The sequence below is a fragment of the Haemaphysalis longicornis genome, unplaced genomic scaffold (genome assembly GCF_048455015.1).
Source record: "Haemaphysalis longicornis isolate Haplotype H1 unplaced genomic scaffold, Haemaphysalis longicornis Haplotype H1 scaffold_1, whole genome shotgun sequence".
NCBI classification, from domain to species: Eukaryota; Metazoa; Arthropoda; class Arachnida; order Ixodida; family Ixodidae; genus Haemaphysalis; species Haemaphysalis longicornis.
The window spans coordinates 208,557,264-208,576,791 of NW_027526203.1; positions in this window are offsets into that span (position 1 = coordinate 208,557,264).

Here is a 19,528-nt window from a genome sequence, read left to right on the forward strand (position 1 = left end):
CAACGCTTCGTAATGTGCGCGTCCAGTGTGCGAATTTGCGGTAGACAGTATTTTTCGTGATTTTCGAAGTGCCCTGCGGAGGACGGAGAGAGCAGGTGACTCCTTCACCCGCGGTGTAGCGCCTCCTCGCCCGAGAGCGGCCACCGACGCGAACCGCGAGCGCGGCCGCGGAGTTTACCGCCAAGGAGACAAAGATGCCGAACGCCATACGCCGAGACCGACGGGAACTGGGCGGGGAACGACAGAAACGATCCCAGCCACAACAACGAGAAACGCAATCCTTCCTTTCTTCTTGTCTTGCCTGGTCGACCGCGTGATCTGTGTCAAATGAAAGCTACATAGGGAACTAGGCCTGACACTAACTAATGCGAAGTTCCGAGACAATAGGAAGATCTACACAATACACCATAAATGTCGTCATTCGGAAAATAGTTCTAAAGTATATAACGAAAAATACATTAGGAAATAATTTGCTTACCTGGAAAACATTAGGAAATAATTTGCTTACCTGGATATTCTCAGAGACCATGCATGACAGCTGACTACCCACTGTAATAACGCGATCCTGCCGGTAAAGTAGAATTCGTAGTGTACGGCGCCGTGTAGCGCGACAATTCCCGTCAGTCGACACTCGGTATTCTCGCACCTACCGCACGGCACACCACGCCGCCCGGCGAAGGTCAAATCTCACATAAGGCTGTTTCTTCTTCGCCGCTTTTTACCACAATAAAGTGAACACTCCGCACAGTAGACCCTTGAATGGCAGAAAGACACGACGCACAAAGCGGCTGCTTATGCCGATGCCTCCAACGGCTGTAACCCCGTTTCCCCGTCAAAATCCCCGCTGATGCGAGCGCCACGTTTAAATTCCTTCGCATGACAACATAAAGAAAAGAAGCGCAAGCCGCAGCAACAAGCAGCAGTGCGCCCCATGGCTCCATTGTGGATGTGTATCAGGGTATGTATATGTGTGATTAGGAAAGGCGCTATCACTGGCGCGAGATTTTTCTTAGCGTGATTTTTACGGTTCACACGCATGTAATCGTGCATCATGCGTAAAAGAAAGCGAATGTGGTTTTCCCCGACCCGCTTCACGCTTGTACGGAAAAAAACCACGCGTACTTTGAGTCACGTGGTGCTCAAAACGAAGTTTGCAGCGAACGTGTTTCACGCTTACTATGCGTGAAAAATTTTAGAGTGTACCGTAGACCCCCGTAACATCCACCTTTCCACGGAGCTTTGGAAGAGAGTTTTGTCCAGCTCCCGCCTTGAAGATCAGCTGCGCCTGAACGAAATTTAGGGCTGTCGGCGCGGCCTGAGCTCAAGGCATTCTGGAATGAGGACGCGTCTCTGAAGCATTTCCTCGATTTAATTAAAGTTTATTCTCTCTCTCTCTCTAAGGCCGCACTGTCTGGCATATTCCTCCACGACATCTGCGGCTGCCGCCTGCAGAGTGTCTTGGATCCATCCTAAGGAGCCTGCTTTCGTCGTCCAGAACGAAACGTGCCCCAAGCGCGTGCCCCAAGCCTTACATCTGTGTGAGCCCCTTACGCTGGCCCTGGTGTGCCTTGTTGAACAAGAGCGGTGACAACACGGATATCTGGAGGGGGGGGGGGGGGGGGGGGTCCCCTGGCTTCCCAGCGGATCCTTCTTCCCCCACTTTGATTCGGGCCCGGCGGTCGATCACAAAGTACCGTACGTAAATGCAGACTCGCAATCCGCAACCGGTGCCCAGGAGCTTCAATAGGACGCCGCGTGAGAGAAGTTATCACATGCGCTTTGAGTCCAAGCGCAAAAATGATCCCGAACGAATGCCTCGCGGCCTGCTTCATGACCTCCTCTGATTTTGTAACTACACGTTTTGTGTGCCGAAGTTCGTCCGGAATCAAAATGTGGTATCCAACATTTGATTGTTGTTGTCTAGATGCTTTTGCAGCCTATTTAGCACCACCCTCTCCACCACTTTGCCCCCGCAGAACGTGAGGGAAATGCGTCTTAGTTGTCAACGTGCGGGGATTTTCCTGGCATTGGTATGAATCCTACGTCAGCCTCGCCCCATCGCCTCGTTAGCTAGCCGCTCACGCGGATCGCCTTCATTTGTCTCGGAGGATCCTTCCTTGCTCTGTCGCTCATGTTTTTAAGTAGTCTGTACATGAGGGCATCCGGGCTAGGAGCACTATTCTGTTTGCTCTCTGTAACTAGCACATTTAGCTCGCGGTCAGTGATGAGATTGTTCAGCTTCCCATTGTGGTATCCCCGGTAAGATTCTGGCCGCTGTATGCTCTTGTCCTTCTTGAGGTATTTGTTTTTAAGATCACCAGAGAGCCTCTTAACGTGGCCGTCATAGTTGTTCAGCGTCAGAGTCGTACTTCTGTTCATTTCTCTCTTGCTTGTCATTGGATCAATACTGTGCCTGAGGAGCTTGCAGGTCTTGCGAGCCGATGAAGTTCCCCTGAAGTGCGTCTCGCAGGCTGAAACAGCTCTCCCTGGATAGTTCTGCTGCGTAGTCCTCGGCCTGTTTGTTAATGCCTTGGATCTTCTTGCACAGAATTCTGTTGTATCGGTGCCGCTTCCAGCATTTGGTAAGGCTGCGTCGAGCTTCCCATACATGCGCCAGTCGTGTGCACTGTTCGAAAAGCTCCTCTTGCCTCTCGCCGCCTACAATGCACAAGAAAGCTTGAACACAATGCGTGCATAAACATGCAAAAAACGCTACCTCAAGAGGGTATAGGAAACGCGACAAAGATGAACGGAACAGGAATTATGTACCTGGAACTAAACTATGTGAAAAAAAGGCCGACAAGCGCTGATCAACACAAATGGGCGATGTTGCGTATAAACAAAGCAATTATAAGAAGTAAACACGTGTTTTAATATAACGCCGTAAAACGCGTTCCATATAATCCACTAAACATATTTTCCGGACTGGTGGCAACGTATGGAACGGCAGGTTATCGGGAAACTAAACATCACCTAAATGGAACCAGATTAAGGGTGTACACACATAGGAGTAGTATGTAAGTCTCTTCTGCGCCGTGGTCTTATGTTGTGTTGAGTTTTGCGGTGGTGCCTACACAATCAAACGCCTTTTCGTAATATATAAAGGCTATAGGGAGTGGTTTACGCACTCCACAGATATCTAAATTACCTCATTAATTACACAGATGGGATCAATTGTTGAGTAGCATTTTTAACATCCCATCGATTCTCTCGGTTGTTGGAAATCTAGGTGTCACTGATAAGGTTAACTATTACTTGTGTAAGCAATTTGTATACAACAAAGGTTAATGGGCTTACAAGTTATACGGTGGCTGATGAGCCTAGTTCTTAAGTTTTATGGCATTACCCTTCGTGAATCAGAATTATGGTGACATTCCTATGCTGCAAATCAACGAAGAGGATCGCGGCGCAGCGGTCATGGTCAGAGCTTTAAAGCCAGTTGGGTTTGCATGCACATGTGTTCCATTCCAAGCATTCGCAACACGTGAAATGTGCGTGTTGTTCATCCGTTTCCACTAAAAAAACGCTTATGTATCGCGCATTTAATGAATAACAAAGATTAATCCTACTAGCGGTTTCTCTGAAAAGTAAGCACTCTGTGACAAATAAACACGCACACACGCGCGAAAGCCGCCGGCGTACGGGAGGCCAGGAAGGATCTCGAACAGGAACTTGAGCAGGCGACGTATCCATGCGCGTTTGCGCGTTTTATCAGTCCCCTATTTGAACATTTTCTCACGATGATTGGTCGTTCCGGAGTGGTGGGGTGAAGCCCACCTGCGGCGATTTTTAAGAGTGTGCTACTGGGAGCAGGGATTTTTTATAGTATTACCATACTTTCCAAACAAGAACAGGCTTTTAATAAATCACTGGCGTAATTCGTTTAAAACTCGTCAAAAGTGGTAAAACTGACAAGTCTTAGAACGTATCTGTTACGAAACAGCTTTGTGTACGTCTTCTTCCATCGGTTTCCGGGTCTTCGACCTCAAAGCGCACAGTTGGACCTGTTCGTATGTGCCGTCACTACTTACGGCAGCGCTTTTTGCATGTTCACCTGCGCATTGAGACCAGCGAGGCAGAGATGTATGCTCTCCAGGGTTTCATTTCCGGATGTCTTTCACGGTGAAAAGGCGCGTAAATATGGATGGGCCGCCTTTCTTCCGTTGCCGATGATAATGACAATGAAAACACGTATTTTATTCTTGCTTTGCTGCACGCAGAATTGACATGCTCGGGAACGACGCACGACGCGCTTTACACAAAGGGCACGCAATAGGATCCCATGTGTCTGCAGCCGTAATTTATCCACTTCCTGGGCTTGCTGAAGAATAGTCGCGGGTACGCGAACGTCGGTCTTTTTTATGTTAAAACAGCGAAGAATAGAGAAAAAAAACCTCTATGACAACGAAACAAGTAGCAGCGCCTATACAACCATATACCTAATGAATTAAAGATGTTTTGTGATCCAAACGCGCCTATTACAGCACATCACGCTATATGGAGGCCGGACTGCGGGTTACGCTTTGGAAAGCACAACGTTCAGAGCGTATATGGTGCACTTACGCCGTCGTCACGTCAGAACCAGAATGCAGACGGATACGCGCAAAGGCAGCATACGCGGGAACAGGGACCGATCCATTAAGTCCCGAGGCATCTTCGCAAGCGCGCGTGTTCGCATCTGTAATAGCGCACGACGCGTCGAAGTACGTTTTACGCAAGGAGCCGCGAAGCGTAATGCTCCGCCCTGTCGCCGCAAAAGAGAGGGCACGTGTTTACCAAACCGTGTATGAAAGCATCAAGGGTTACATAACGCTCCCAACTGGAACAGAACAGCGGAAAAGCCCGCATGCCATGTGCCTCCTTCTTCGTCGATTGGTTGCAACGTGTGTAGCGGAGATTCATTTATGAGAGTGTTCAAGGAATCACTGAATGGGCATATACCCGCTAGGTGCCTCGACTAGTTCTGTACACAGTACAGTTTCTGGAAGTGGAGCGACCAACCAGGATTACGCCTGCTGCGTTGGCCACATTCCACGACACGCCAGCACAGTCCTGCAGCTTCGCTCCTAATCAGGACAGAAAATATTTTGTGCAAATTGGCACTAGTTGGTTAAAGGGACACTAAAGGCTGAATGAAATTTTGTTTGAAGTGAAAGATCATAAGTTTCGTAGCTCTACCGGCTTTTCTTGGACGAGTAATGATGCGTTATTAGCCAAGAAAAAAGTAAACAAAGCTGCCATTTGTCTCTCCAATTTCCCTGATATTTTTTTTTGTGACGTAGCCATTGCGTCACAAAGTAGGAGCGAGGCACCGGTGCGGTCTAGAGAGAAAACGGTTGGAGCTAGGTAGCGTTTACGTCTCGAACCGATGGCTGATCCCGGCAACATCTTCCTAGCCGAGGAGGCCACCTTGGATATTTATGATTTTTTCACCGATGGAATGAGACATGCTTTTAAATGCTCGAGTGGCCAATGTGCCCGCCTATACCGGTTTCCCAGGCACCATTGAGCCGGCTGCGAGCGAAGTTCCTTCCGAAGCGACGAGTGCCGTTTCGAATATCAAGCGCGGCGTCCCAGCTAGAGCCGTTCAAGCGGGCGCCTTCACCTCACCTGGTCTGGCGATCCCAACCATCTGATATTATCTTCTCTCGCGTGAACCTTCCGCGAAATAAATATTATATTCATGACAGCCGTGTCGCCTAGTCGTCGTTTCCCACGCTCCCTCTTGCCCAAACATAACAAAGGCAGAGCGACTTGCGTCTTATGGATTATCAATGGCGGCTCGCGGTGAACGGAAAAGCACAAAGTAGGAACGGTTAGCTATCTACCCGCTATAAACACCTTTCACGGGACATAAGGTTCGAACTGGGCGTGAGCTCGCTTTACTGATAGCAACATCCGCGCACGGAGAACGGTAGATTGGAAGCTTGTTCCATTTGCCGCTTCTACTGAAGGGACTTCAGTCCCTTTCTGCCGGGGATATTGCTTCCAGAAGCTCGGAACGTTCACTGGGGTAGGTTTTTGACTTTGCTATTCCGCACGGATGCTTTTCCAAAAGGAAACTGAAAGCATTATGGCTGACTGAATAGTGAGGCAAGCAGCCCGCCTCGCAATGTATAAAAGCTGTAGTCTGTGTTTTTTTAATAAGATGAGCTCACGGAAAGCTTTGATTTACATATATTTAACGTTTTCGTCCCCTTCTTCTTCTTCTTCTTCTTCTTCTTCTTCTTCTTCTTCTTCTTCTTCTTCTTCTTCTTCTTCTTCTTCTTTCCCTTTTTCTTTTTCTTTTCCTTTTCCTTTTTCTTCTTCTTTTTCCTTTTTCTTTCTTCTTCTTCTTCTTCTTCTTCTCCTTCTTTTTCTTCATCATCAGCCTGGCTGTGTTCACTACAGGACAAAAGCCTCTACCAAAATTCTCCAACCACGCATGTCGACTGCTAGTTGAGTCCATTCTTTCCCCCCGAATTTTTGCTGCTCATCTCTCCATCGTGTCCTCGGCCGACCCCTACTCCGTCTACAGTCTATTGGGAGCCACTCTGTTAAACGGATGGTCCACCTGTTGTCCCCATGCACATGACGTGACCCGCCCATCCCCATTTCCATAGTTTAATTTGAACTAGAATATCTTTGACTTCGGTCTGTTCCCTAATCCACGCGGCTGGTTTCCTATCCCTTGCGTGGCCTCCAGCATTCCCCTCTCCATAGCCCGTTGGGCCAATCTAGGTTGCTTTCAAGTTGTTTAGTGAGACCCCAAGTTTCTGCCCCGTACGTCATTACTGGAAGGACGCACTGGTTGAATACCATCCTTTTGAGGGGCTGACGAAGATTACTAGTCAGGATATCTGAATACTTACTGAAATCATCCTACCCCATGCTAATTCTGCGGGTAATTTCGCTTTGATGGTTTGTATCAGCAGATATTATTTGCCAGAGGTACAGGTACTCGCCTACTGTCTCCAACACTTCGTCGCCTACCTTAAAGTCTCATGTTTTTGCAAGCTGATTGAACATTACTTTCGATTTGTTTGTGTTGGCTTTCAAGCCTGCTGCCATAATTTCCAAGTACGATAGGGGAAGCATGCTCTGCAGATCTCTGTTGCTTTGATTGAACAGGACAATGTCGTCTGCAAACCATATGTGGGTGAGATATTCCCCATTAATTCTGACCCCTTTGTTCCTCCACCCAAGGTTGTGTCACTTAAGAACAGTATATTTCAGGAAACCGTCTATAGATGCTTCTCCAATGATCTCGCACCGTGTACAACTTTTGTGCCGTCACAAACCGTAGTACCCTAAAAGGTACGGGGCGTCAACACCTGTTTTCATGTTTCTGGCATTTTCTGCCTTATTAAACAACTGGTTGCGAGAATAATGTATTTCAATTCTCGGCACCGTAATCTATTGATACAGTCCAGTAGAAGAAGTGACAACTGGGCTAGTTGGTAATGCATATGGGACATCTTGAAGTTAGCGCACTTAAACACGGGCACTAGGGAAAAAAAACGACAAACCACAGCACTGACTCAAAACTGATTTTTATTAGAACAGACACACAGTTAAATATTTCAACCTAAACCCATGTGACCACACAACATATCTACGTCACATTCCAGCGTATCAATTCCAAAACATGACAGGCATGAAACACAGTGTGTGGATGAAGCCGCGTGTTATATTTACGTTCCGGAGCGATTCAAAAATTCAAACTCACTCTCATGTAAATGAACCGACGGCACACTAAAGCATCACACCACCTTTTTTCTTATGCCTCAATAATCTCGCGTGTCAACTTGTCCCTGTGCACTGAAATATCACTGTTTCCTGGAACGCAGGCTCGCATTTGCACTTGGATACGTGTTGAGCCACGTGCGAGTAGATGTCCCCTCCTAAAGACCTTTTATGTTCTAGCAACCTGAGATTGATACATCGACTTGCCTGTCCAATATACACATAACCACAAGGAAATGGTATAAGGTAGACAACACACTTTTGCGTGGAATGATTAGTAGAATGATTAGTGTCATGGTGGTGATCGCGGGGTAAAAATGAATGCTTTCATAGGGTAGGAGGTGGAGGAGCTAACACCGGGGAGGAGAAAATAGGTCCACAGCCTTCCAATGTGACCAGCCTCTTGTTGCGAATAGATTCGAGGCCTCGTAAGACCACGCCTGAAGCGTCCCGAGGGATAGTCAAGGTGTAGAGCATGGACATGGAAATCTTAGAAGAGATGGGCTGTTGTCGGGCGCGTAGCCACGCCGCAGTCTGGGCACTTGAGTATCTCTGCAGGTGGAGTGTAGACACGCATATTCCTTTTTCCGTCAGCACTGGCTAGCGGTACGAGAGAGCAGGGCCGACTGGAGGTCACTCCCTCCGCAACTGTCACCATGGGTCCCGTTGAAGCACGACTGCCGTGAGGATGATGACCAAGCGGAGTCTCTGTGCAGCAGCCATAGGGAGCAGGTGGGTGCGGAGGGAACGGTGGGTAGCTCGAAGGTACCTCCTAAGTAGAGTGAATGCCTATCTTCGTGGTGTGTCCGGGTGATTAGCAACTGAAAAAAGCATAGACTTAGCATACCACATGTCCACGGGATACCTATAATTGTACACCGATATCTGAAATTGTGTACACGACACCAGTTGTGGTGGCGAGAAGCTTTAGGCCTCTCTTGTGTGGCTGTTCAGGACAAGTTTTTTACACCAGCGAAGGTGATACCTGCCGTGACGCACGTATCCTCGGTATTCAATGGCGTGGAATGCATGCAGGCAACCAAGTGTGCGCCGCCATATCTGTGGCCAAGCATCTGTTGCTAGGCGACGTTGTGCGCACGGCCCGAAGATTAGGCCTTTTCTTCTCCATGCAACCGTGTGAGTGCGCCGCCACTTGTCCGTGCTAAGCACGACTGTGAAACACATGACTGTTTCACGTTACGAACTCTTCGTCGAACATAAAGTATTGCGTCGAGTTCACCGTGAGTGCGATTAATAACATCTCTGTTGGCGCCACAGTTTCGAATCGGATTGGAACGGCGCAGATGGCGCACGCCGGTGTCTTTTTTTTTCTTCGGCGTGCGGCCGCAGTGGCCCAGGCTGCGCCGTGTCCGTGGCGCATCGGCCATGTCTGTGGCCGTTTCCAGTGTTGCCAAGTGAACAAATTCACCGCTAAACTTCTCAACGAATACCGTCTATACAGAGGCAGCGGAGCTGATTGAACAAAGTATGGTCCAACTTCACGAGCAACCCAAAACCTCTGATTCTTGTCATAGTATGTAATTATTTCTTCAAGTATGGAACATCCGACCACAGCCAATGGCTCCTTAGAATAAACTATGCTAGAAAGAAATGGATTTATTTTAACTGAATATTGCTTATGGGGTTTAAAGCGAAGATGTTACACAGGCTATGAGGCATGCCATAGTGGACGGCTCCAGATTAATTTTGACCACCTGGCGATCTTCAACGTGCGCCGAAATCTCGACAAACGGGCGTTCTTGCTTTTCGCCTCCACCAGAAACGCGACCGCCGTTGCAGGGAATCGAACCCGCGTCCTTCGGCTCAGCGACTGAGCCGCCACTGAGCCATGTCTTAGCCACAGAGCCACCGCGGCACCTGTAAAGGGATTTTGTTTCTACATTACGTCCTAGAAAATAAAGTAAAGGCGGGTTGTTTTTATTCGCTACTCTCGTCCAACAATTCGTACTAAGCGAGTCCTTCTTTATGCGCCCTTAAGTTTTTCTTTTTTTAAATGCAGAGCATTTCAGTAACTCACGATGTCACCCGCGTTGACGTCCGTAGTCGTAGTCCGCACCCCTCCCCCTACACTATATAAAAAAAATACTATCCGGCGCCTGGTTTCGATCCCTCGACCCTGCGGGCGGAACGCAATGTATATGGTGCTCTACCCACTGCGCCACAAAGCCGACACAGAATGGGAGGCTACGAACGCGCCTTATATCCTTGACTCATTCAAACTACGTCAAGAAGCTGCTGATACAACGCATTCACTACCACCAACTCCCCAAACACTAAACGTTAACGCAATACACCCACCCCCTATGCGACGCATTTACTCGAGTCCCCCTCGCGGTGAGATGGGCCCAATTTTTTTCATTCATTCACCAGCCTATTTCTTTCCACTTTTAGGCCGAAACACCAGAACCCTCACCAGAACAAGATTTGGCCACCCTGGTGTAGTATTCGGCTGAGATTTTACTGTTTTGTGTAGATATGCCACTATTCTATCTAACAAAGTTTGCATTGCCGTCAATTTGTATTGTAAACGCAAAAGAACCCAGCATAGTCCGTCTTACTACTGGTTCGACATCCGCGAAGGTACAGCAGGCCGATAGCCATAGACGACCAGCAACAAAGACCTCAGACCCGCACCTTTTTTTCGTTATTTGGTACCCACAGCAATTTCTGGCATTACAGTAGGAAAGATTACAGAAAAAAAGTACACCAACGAGTTACATCGATCAGTAAGTAAAAGTTTTCCAAATGCAGCAAGCAGCAAGGCCATTGTTTACTGTTTACACATGGTGAGGAAAGAAATCGAGCAAAAAATTCTCAACGCTCTTCAAATTTGACAACTGGCCCACATATAGTACAGCACAAATATTGGTGAGAATTAAATGTAAGTGAAGCAAGGCACGCTGCTTCTCTTTCCACCTTTCCCTCCAGTTCTCCTCACGTTTAAAACGTAATGCACTGTAGCGACTGCAAACACACGAAATAATAAAAAAAAAAGAAAACAAGGAGTAGAGTGAATTTACCCTTGGCGTCATACAAGACAGGTCGGATTTCACAAAATACGCGTGCCAAGCGCAGCACCAAACGACATGAAATATTGGGGACATAGCCTTAATTAAAATGAAACCTAACATTTCACAAAATCGCGCCAGAATAGAGGGCCAGAGTAATGCAAACAGCCGGCGGCCGTTTTTCGAATGCAGGCAAATAACAACAAACGCCCGCGCGTAGAGTCAGAGTCATTTGGTTCTATTAGAGCACGTAGGCGCATCAAAGATGTCCACATGGTCAAGATTAATCTGTAGTCCTCCACTATAGCGCGTCTGTAAGCCCAACCGCAGCTTTTGTTCGGAAGGAAAGTATTGCTAATACCTTAAAGGTTGCTAATACAGCATTATTTGTGCAATAATCAGTCGCAAAGTATGCAGCCGTTGTGAAGAGGAAGAACAACGGTACCCACGCAGCACGACACAAAAACAGCTGCGTTCGGAGCCAAATGCACAGATTAAAAAAAAAAGCGATGCGAACGCTTCGCACGGCTCAATTTGCAAAGGCTGAACATTAACTCGGATGGTTAACAATTTATTGTGTTTGAAGTTTAGTTTGAAGTTTTGAGGTTTGTTTGGTTGTTTCGTTCTGAAGCGAAAGAGGAAGCCAAGACAAAAGGCCACGAGGCCTGACAAGTTCTCGGCTCCCTTTGCAGTTTGGAAGCGATTTAGAAGCCATTATTGAACCAGTACAAAAAATAGACACAATAAGCGAGAAAACACATCATTACAAAACAGGCAGCACATCTTTACACATATCCTGTACACAAAGAAATACCAAATAACAAACACTGCAACGCACAGAGGAAAAGTTGCGAGTGTATACTTGTGTGCGTAACCCTATACCCGCGTAAGATTAAAAAATATTCAACATTGCAAATCTCCTGAGAAAATAAACACTGAAAAACACAAGAATACACAGAGGCCTCAGACAATTTCTGGATTGCATTCGTTGACGTTTTTCTTAACCTATCTTTAGAGATTCCTTTGAGATGTTTCATATTCACAATCGAACGAAAACAAGTAAAGAGCTGCGGGCACTTGAAACAGCACACTTTTTTTGCCATAGTTTGTGTGAATTTTGGTACGATCCTTTTTTGAGTACGCAGGTAGCATTTAGTTTCCCATGTTTCAGGAAGGGAGGGATTTGAACGGTTTCGGTGTATGTACTGCAGCAGGCGAAAATAGTATATATTTCTATTTTAGGATTCTATATTTTTTAAATAGAGGGTGTGTGGGTACTGGGTAGATCAATCTGCTTGTCATGATAGCCTTCTATTGCACGCGAACCTTTTTTTCTGGAGCAGTATAATAATTTGAACCAGTTTTAGTGCCCCAGGTCAATGAAGAATACGAGAATTTGGAATAGAAGACGGCGTAATACATTGCCTACTTCAACCAAGGAGGCACTAGGTTTGCAATTGTGTATAAACACCCAACTGTCTTGCTTAACTCATTAATAAGCTTCGATACAGGAACATTGCAGGGGAGGTTTTCATTGAACCAAATACCAAACAAATTGATTTGTGGCAATTGTAATTTTGCGTTTGGGAAATTTAAATTTATACCTTCCTGAATATTGACGTTAACCAGAGTAAAGATAATACAGTAAGTTTTTGGACAAGTTTAGACTCCTTTTGTTATTTTCAAGCCACACAGCTAGCTTGTTTAAGTAGCAGTTGACCGTTATTTCGAGTTCTGTACCAGACGTGGCAGTGAAACATGCATTGGTATCGTCTTCGTATGTGTCAAGGTTCGGCAATTCAGGTATTTTAGAAATTGGATTTTTATATAGAATGAATAAAAGTGGCCGCAGAAGTGCATCTTCATTAACGTCCGCGAGCGCAATGTTGATCCCGTGCTCAGCATTTTTCTACCCCTCCTTTTCTGCAGGGCTTTCCTCACCAACCATCGCTTTTCCTTACTATGCAGTGATCCCCCGCACGAATTCCCTCCTCCATCTTTATGCCGGCCAAAGAAAAGCTTTAACGTTACTCTCTCACTTTACAGGACAGTACCCGCGATGCAACAATGAGTAAACTACCCTCGCAAGCAGTATTGCTGGTTCGAAAAACTGAAACTCACCAGTTCCATAGTTTGGAGAAAAACTGGGTTTAACGATCCGCTTTGTGCAAGAATGCCTCCATCAATGCAACCGCATAAAGCCTGTAGCGGCAAAAGGAGTACCTTTATGTGTTTGTATTAACACGAGATCATTCAATGTCTTATTGAGAGAAAAAAAATTACCCAGTACCACCCAGTGTAAAATAGGGCGAAACAGTGAATCTGCGGTTCTCTTGTGTCGGCATCAACGCTCTCCCGAGAACGGCAGCACCCTCGCAGCGCTGATCCTACGGTTCGCGCCAAGGAATCGGAGGCTAAACGTCAGCGGCGGAAGGCTCCTTCCCCAGCGGGGGGGAGAGGAACCCGCCTCTGCGAGACCACTGGTGGGTCTGGGAACCTGATCCTACCCCTGCGTGATGAAGGACCTACAGTAGACTTACGAAGAGTTGACCTGGAAGAACTGCGCTATTAAAAGCCCGCTCCGGGCATCTGTACGAAACGACTACTAAACCTCCCATTGGATGCGACGGGTTCAGTAGAGCGCGCACTCATAGTACGTGACGCACCGCCAAGGGGTCTGAAGCATCTACATCGTCCGCAGCCGCAACCTCGGCAACAGCGAAAGGTGGGCGTTCACGCCAGTACACCGCAGAAACCCCGCAGCAGAACTCGGAAACATTGCTCGCAGCGCAAAACCCGAAGGAAGACTCAGTGGCGTTCAAATGGACATTAATGCTTCCGCATTCACTACTCCCCAGAAAGTGCATAGCCGTCCTCAGAATTCCTTCTTTTTTTACTGCCTTCGGAACTCCCATCGTTTGCCTCCTTTTCAGTCTTGCTTATACATTCTGATGCAAGCAGTCATCGGTTCTACGATGATTTGGCCATCGTTAGACTATAATCAAAGGAACGAGAGATCCTCAATGCCCGCATTAAGTGCAAAGGACGGCATCGTAATATAATCCTACCACCCGACTTAAAATTAACTTGTGCGTTTTTACTGAAGCGAAGGAGCACTATCCAACATGAGGCGTACCGGCTCCAGATGAACTTTGGCAGACATGTGTATCGTACACCGAAATGTAGTTCACCTGGGTCGTCTGTTCAGACAAAATCACCTCCGGTAATCGAATCACCTCTCTCTGCGGCCTCAGCAAACTGAGCCCCCGTGACGCGTCCCTAGTTTGTTTAATCAGATCTGATAGAGCAGATCGCAATATGGTGCTCAGCGTGATGTTGAAGTCACTACTGCGGCAGCCACAACTTATTTCCCGCCTATGCAAGCATTTCGCCCGCGTTAAAGATCTTCTGAAGCTCGCAAGTTGATTGATTGTAGGGTTTAACGCGCCAACGCAACGAAGGCGATGAGGTGCGCCGTAGTGGAGGGCTCCGGATTAATTTTGACCACCTGGGGATCTTTAACGTGCGGCGAAATCTCGAACACACGGGCGTTTTTGCTTTTCGCCTCCACCAGAAAAGCGGCCGCCGCGGCAGGGAATCTAACCCGCGACCTCTTGCTCAGCAGCACAACGCCTTAGCCACTGAGCTACCGCGGCGGGTTTAAAACCGCAAGTAAAGACCAGATTTGGCGCATTCAGACCAAGTTTGAATATGATGCACACCACAGCACTACTTTAACTGCACTGCATGAAAATATCTGTGGTGACCGAGTGTAATCTGGAAGTGGGGCCACGCTGATGCCCGTGGATGTCGTCATGTGTGTGCGTGTGTGCGCGTGAGCGCGTGCTTGCGTGTGCTTAGTCAAAATTCTCGAGAGAACTACGGCACTTTTGCGGCAGCCGTCACAGTCAGCTGATCGCCTTGATTGCCTTTTCCGCGTCGCCTGTAGCCACTGCTTTGTCTACCCATAATACCTTCCTGGTTGCCGTCGCTTCCTCCTCATTCGTTTCATACCCCAGAGATAAGACATAAACTGGTGGTCTTGCAAGAGAAAAAATTAGCCGCTTCGTGGGCCTGCGTTGTGCGAGGTACGGACAGACTTGAACGATGACGGCGCTCTTCCAGGGCTTTCAGAACAAGGAAAGAATTATGAATTGCTCCGCTTACAAGTGGCTTGTACAGGCGCATATAGCTCGGGAACTGCGTTTTCCGCTTTTCTTAAATTCAGGATTAGCCAAAATCATACAGGCTTCACGACATTATCATGGTATCATGTTCATACATATCTCCCAGTAGTTGCGGCCGACTCTGCCCAATGAAATTACGGGGTCGCTTAAGTCTGCTTACGTGGTTTTGAGGAGAAGCAGGAGGAGGCAACAACTTTATTTGATCCAAAGCAGGGGCCGATTCAGGAATGGGGCGCCCTAGACGATGCAAAAGAATTAGTGCAAGGGAATAAGTAAATGAGCCTTGAGCCTCTGACGACCACAGTCATCTTCCCCGGCTAATTCCCCGAGAAGGCTAACTCTAGAAGCGACATTCCGTTCCCATGTCGGTACAAGCCAGGCGCTTCCTGTGTAACCTAGCGCCATCTACTTGTTAGCTTTGGACACTTCCACTGTTATCTTGAGCAACTGCTATAACGAGTCCACCGTTCGGCCTCGTGGCCTTGAGGTAGAGTCGCGGGTTCTGACGCCAACGTCTGGGATTCGAGCCCCATTGGTTGTAACAATTTCTTGCCTTGTTTCTTTAAAAAAAATTCACACATCTCCGCGAAGTGAATCATGACGAGTGGGCGAAGCACTGGGGATCGTTCTTACCGTAAATCACCCGTGGCATTGCCCACTCGCGCATGTAAATGAGTGACAACGTGTGTGTACAGTATATACAATTCCAATCCAATACAATCCGATACAATTCAATTTTATCCAATCTAAATCCAATCCAATTCAATCCAATGTTCCTCGCGCATGCGCAACACTGTGTACACGGACGCCAAGGGACAATCCACGGACAAAGCGAGGTCCTAAGGTGCTTCGCCCCAAAAATATTTCCTGGGATAAATTCTATGCCCTATTTTCGTAGATTATAGTGATTTGGTACCTGTTAGGTCGGTGTAGGTCCGGGCAGCAGCCTACCACTTTGAATGTATGTACGTTCTGCGTCGTGCCGGAAGTGCGGGATAGTAGTAACATGGGAATGGAATATGGCATGCGAGAAATAGGGGGAGAGGGTAAAGGGGGAAGGCGGATGCTGACATCGCAGCTCAACTGGACATGGAAAATACCCTTTCCAGTAGGTATATGACCATTGTGCAGAGCATTCGGAGCTAAAGATAAGTATTACGGTTGCTTCACGGAATTACCCTGACTTACACTCGATGTAGCGGTAAAATATTGCCAGGGTCATAAAGGCCCAACCACATGCACGCGTAAAACCGACGTACTCGCGCAACGACGTAAACCGGCGTAAGCGCGTAAGGAACCGGCGTACTCCGGCGTACGCCGAATGCATTGGTACACGCTTGTTACGCCCAAGTCAGGCCGCGCCAGATATCGACGCAAACTTTCGGACGTACGGTGTTGACGTACACCTCTGGCGGTGGTGTTATTGGCGGTCAGGTCGCATAACAAGACAGTGAATTGACAAATAAGCTAACTTTACTATTCATTATGCGATAGAACGAAGTAATTTGTAAAATACGGTGCCCGAACAAACGGACAAAACACGCGAAGCAACGAGCAACTATGGGAGCAAGGCAGTTTTACGCCAAATGTAGCGGAAGGGTTTTGTGCCTGCCAAGTATGCATACTAATCCTTAACGTTTTTTAATGTCCCAAGAACTATTTTAGTTGTTTCTGTATTAAATATACGTATTTTTGTGAAAATAGGCATTATTTGCTTTATTTGAGTTAAAATTTAGTTGAACTGGTCGCCACAAAGCTGAGTCGGAAGTAGTCGAGCCACACTGCGCGGCGCATTGGTTTACGCGCGCCATGACGCGCGCGTTGCGGCGATATGTGGTTACTCGCCCTCTCCGACGTCGTCGGCCGGCGTAAAGGCAGCGGCGTATGCCGCCGCAGGCGTACGTCGTTGCGCGAGTACGTCTGTTTTACGCGTGCATGTGGTTGGGCCTTAACGCTTACGCATTCAAAGCGCGGAAGCCGACTTCAGGGTATCTCTTCAGCAGTGTTCCGTGTTGCTTTGAGGTATTGTGGTTGTTCAGTCACTTGCCTGTCACCGCGCGTCCCTGCGTTCAATACCCGTTCCGGAGTCATCGTCATTGGCCAACCCCTTGCATAGATATCTGAGCAGTCCGAAAACCATTCGGAACCCCGCACTCAGATGCTACTAATCTGTATTATGTCATGGACGACGAAAAGGAAACTCTTTGACGAAGCGGCGAGATCAGCTAAACCAGCCCCACGACTTGCTACGCCGGACGGCAGTGAAGCTGGCACAAAAAATTCGCTTACACACTCACATAAATGAAAAAAAAAAACATAAACACACGTGACACGCACAAACACAATCAGGCGAAACACTCATATGATCAAGATTTTACAATGTTCCGTCAAGTCCAGTGTCGTGAAGATATGTTAACTTCACGGGTATCTTAATCAAAACAGCATCACAAATGGTAGCCGGAAAATATTGTCACGGAAAGCCAGAACAATTTTCAATTAATGCAGGAAAGGACACTTGCGTGTACCTCGAAAGCGTGGTTCGTGTGGGGTGGGTAGAGAGAATGAGAGAGAAAGAAAATACATCATTATTGAGTAGCCAAATGGAGTGCCTAGTTGTCTCCCCTTCTCTCTCTCTCTCTCTCTCTCTCTCTCTCTCTCTCTCTCTCTCTCTCTCTCTCTCTCTCTCTCTCTCTCTCTCTCTCTCACACACACACACACACAGCGCTTACTTTTCCGGCAATGTCACGTGGCCTATTTCCGACAACGATGCAGTAGGCGCTAGCTTTGATCGTTCACCGTTGCGACACGTGTGGACCGGCACGTGTCGAGTCACGCGACTGATGTGCACACAACACTCCCTTCAGGATCCCCTTTAAAAACACAGTAGGTCGGGGAGCCGGTAGAGGGGATAATCTTTGAAACCTTCCCAAGAGTGCACTGCACTTGACAACTATGTTTGAGCCGCCACACAGTGAGAGATTGCGAGATAAGGGGGGAGATCGTAATCGGGCCCTGTAAATGGACGCCCACGGCAGACGACCCCTCTTGTTTGTTTTTCTCTGTTATTTTCTTTTGCGGTATAGATACATTCGTTTTGCCTCTCACGGGAGTACTGCCACGAAACCCGCTGAGCTCTCGATAATGTTTCACACACCCAGCAAAAAAAAAAAAAAAAAAAACAGGCAGGCTCACGGAAATACATGTACTAATCGCGCAACCTCTCAAACGTTCGAGCTGAAAGCGTGCATATATGCGCTTCTCCTAATGCTGTCATCTCTACTGATGTCGTCTTTTATTAAGGCAAACGACTTAAATTGCCTTTTGAGCGGAAAAGCCGGCGTCCATAACAGAAAACGGCTTCCTCCGTGGCGGTCCACATGACGAGGCGTTCCGCACCACAAGGCGCGAGCATAAACTCGACAGTAGCGACAGGTCCCCGCCAATACACCGCAGATGAAGGGAGCGGAAGAGCTCAGCCAAACGAGAGAACAAACGAGCGGTGAATCCACCCCCGCCGCCGACCCTCCCCTTACAGGGCGGCAGGAACGAGCAGCGGGGCAACAGGTATACGGCACACGTCGAAGCCAGTAGGAAGCGTTAACGCGGATCGCGAAGCGAAGTGTCTCAAGTGGCAAGATCGCAAGGCCCTTCGGCAACGCGAGGCGGAGGCACGATTCAGACGTCTCGGGCGTTCAACTGGTCATATTCGTGCTTTCGCATTCAAAACCCATAAGAAAGGCTTAGGTGGTATCAGACTTCTGTTCCTCTTTTGTCTATAAGCAATGTCAACATAATATCCCATACACACATATGCGTTTCACGTTGCGTCTGTGGCTAATGGCCCGATGTACGAATACCCACGCTATTGAGTGCGAGCAAAACAGACGCTTTTGAATGAGTGATTAAGCGAACGAAACTGAAGCTTTTTAGTCAGTGTCCTCAGTGTCCAAAACAATGGTTATCTGTACCTACAGTTATAAAAACAAAACGTTTCCGTTCACCCTACACAACCCGTGATAAGCGGAACTCTTGAAGTACTTCTATAAAAATTGCAGTATTAACCTTTTTCTGAAGCTATCGGTACGAAGAGCCAATGAAAAAAAAAAAGGCGGTGTTGCTGCGGACGAAGTCGCAGGGTCTGTACGAATAAAGAAAACTACCACTTCATAGGAGATATCAGCGCGCTTTAACGATCGGCAGGTGGTTTATAGTAATCTCGATATCTCGACTGTGTTCGCCTTGATGTTTCCTTTGCTGTAAAGAGCAATAAAACACTTTAATCACAATCAAACCTGTCTGCCATATACTTGTAGCAATCTGAAAGTAACCAGCGTCGTATTTTGGTGAATAATGTTTATTAAAGTATCTTGTAAAGTATTGTTTTTTAGCTAAGAACCGCAGGAAGAACTCCGCAGCAGTGTCTCGAATCACGTACTGTTGAACCGAAACCAAGTGTACTAGAGTACAACGGAATCAGAACGTCGATGTGTGTTTTTTTCGTCATGTAATATATCTAGTGTGGGTTAGGAGCAGTCAAGTCACCGAAAAAAATTGATCGCCATCCGTCCCTGCGAAAGTGGGTGTCCA